We start from the raw sequence: 2,445 nt of genomic DNA, 5'->3' as shown, positions 1-2,445 counted from the left end.
CTTGACTGCGTGCTAATTATAAGCTTGGACACTTTGATTTGTTGCATTGCATAGTCATAAATATCTTAAGGGCTAACCCATTAATCAGATAAAGTGAAGATTTCATCACCCCTCCTTAACCCAAAAATCATAACCCATCATTCTGTATTAACCTAAGCCATAATTTTAAAATCAATTAGACGTCAGCTATAAGGTGCTTGAGCTCATTAGGACAAGGCATCTGAAAGAGTTAGATTGGATTAGGATTGGCTAATTGACTGGTGTCTAAGAAAGGGATTCAGGGACAAGAGCCTAAAGAAAGCTGGTTCTCTAATTAGGTCCATCGCGAAAGCACGGAGAGCCTCCCACCAATCTTATGCTTACTTGGCCAGTTAGCTAGTTAGTTTCTGACTTGGAGGGCTCCAAGGTGATCTTGAAAGTTAGGAGCTGTTTAGATTTAAGGTAACCTAGGATAGAAGTAATTTGTTTGAGTAAGTGTGTTGAAAGAAAAAAAAACTTTAACTTAGATTAAGAACTCTTAGGCCTTTCTCTCTAGACCTCTTTTCTCACTTTCAAAAAAAAAATTTGAGATTTTCTGTGTTTGCTCTAAAAGTATAACTGTGGAGGTGTATGCTTGGTCATAGATCATTACAATCAGAAATTCAACTGTTAGATCCTGAAATAGAACGAACTCTTAGAACCATTAGAGCCAACCAAAAGAGAATCATGGACCACAATCACGAGACTGATCCACCACGACAGTTGAAGGAGTACTTCACTCCTTCAACATACACTTACTCTCCTTGTATACAAGTGCCCTCTGTTGAGGCAGTCCAATATAAAATCAAGTCTAGCATGATTCAGATGCTACCGTTTTTTTATGGACTTGCGAATGACGACCCTTACAAACCTCTAGATGAATTTCTTGAAATCTGTTCAACAGTTAAAATCCAAAATTTCCCTGATGATGCTCTCAGACTCAAGTTGTTCCCATTTTTCCTGAAAGATAAGGCTAAGTATTGGTTGAACTCTTTGGACACTGTAATAATTTCAACTTGGGACCAACTTCAAAGGGAATTCTTAAAGAAATACTTTCCTATAGGAAAAACTAATCAAATTAGAAAAGCCATCATAAGTTTTTCCCCGATGGATGGTGAGATATTTCATGAAACATGGGAGAGATTAAAAGAATTGATTAGAAAATATCCACACCATGCCATACCTAAATGGCAATTAGTCCAGTGCTTCTGTAATGGTTTGTCAGAAAAACACTGACAAATGGTTGACTCTTCTTGTGATGGGACATTCATGCTAAAAATTGAACATGAAGCTTGGCAACTCTTCAAAACATTAAGCGAGAATTCATTATATCATATGTCGGCTGCCCGTAGAGACCCTCCCATGGTTGGACCAAAATGAGGTGGAATATATGAGTTAGGTAGTTCTATGGATATCTATAGTAAGGTAGATAAACTATCTCAAAAACTTGACTGACTACTACAAGTCGGGCACACCTCATCCCCATCCGCACAATCACAGGATGTTCATATAATCTGTTCAAGTCCAACACATTCGATAGGTGATTCTCCAACTGCATATCAATTTTCTAAGCTTGCTCAAGAGCAAGCCCACCAAGCTCAAACCCAAATGGCTCCTAGACCAGAAAATGATTCGTACTCAAATACTTATAATCCAGGCTAGTGAAATCACCCAAATTTTTCTTGGAGATCACAATCTATGGCCAATCCAACATCACTTAGGCCTAATCACTAGAAGACACAATTTAGAAACATGTCATACTCTCAATACCTGAATGCCCCACAATCCCAAACCCCTCTTAGCAATCATAGTTCTGCCTTTAAGGAGAAAATGTTGCAAGCATTAAAAGGGCTCAAGATGAACACCCAGCTTCTTCACTCCCACACTCAATCAATAGCCAAGCTAGAGACCTAGATAGGTCAACTAGCCACTGCATTTAGTAGAAGGGAGGAAGGAAAACTTTCAAGCCAACCCATCAGCAATCCTAAAGGGCAGTATATGGCTGAGAGCTCCACTGGCTCTGAAACTTATCCCAAATATGCGAAATCTATAATGACCCTTAGAAGCAGAAAAATCTTAAGCCAGCCAGTCTTAAACCAGCTAGAAGAAAATCAACAATTAGAACAAGTGGTACCAACCAAGCTAGAAAAAAAACAACATTGAGGAGAGGAAGGAACAAATTACACTAGCACCCACACTTAAAGCTCTATTTCCAAGTGCTCTAGAATCTCCTCTACCTCTCGACAAGAAGGGCATTAAGATGAATGAAATGTTAGAACTTTTTAAACAAGTTCAAATTAACCTTCCCCTTCTTGATGCAATCAAATAGGTCTTAGTTTATGCCAAATTTCTCAAAGACTTGTGCACACAAAAGCGTAGATCAAAAGCACAAACACCAATGAAAGTCCATCTTACTGAGCAAGCTAG

The 2,445-nt window shown here is 38.7% G+C and overlaps 1 non-coding gene across 1 annotated transcript; it reads right to left on the bottom strand.

Annotated features, from left to right (window-relative positions):
• Positions 1-1,093: 1,093 nt before the first annotated feature.
• On the bottom strand, positions 1,094-1,199 carry LOC140851408 (small nucleolar RNA R71). The gene has a single exon (XR_012134161.1). It is a non-coding gene; the product is annotated as a small nucleolar RNA R71 (small nucleolar RNA).
• Between the last annotated feature and the right edge of the window lie 1,246 nt (positions 1,200-2,445).

The sequence above is a fragment of the Elaeis guineensis genome, chromosome 8, assembly GCF_000442705.2.
Source record: "Elaeis guineensis isolate ETL-2024a chromosome 8, EG11, whole genome shotgun sequence".
Taxonomy (NCBI): domain Eukaryota; kingdom Viridiplantae; phylum Streptophyta; class Magnoliopsida; order Arecales; family Arecaceae; genus Elaeis; species Elaeis guineensis.
Note: the sequence above shows the minus strand (reverse complement) of the source record. Positions and strands in the feature narration are given on the sequence as shown.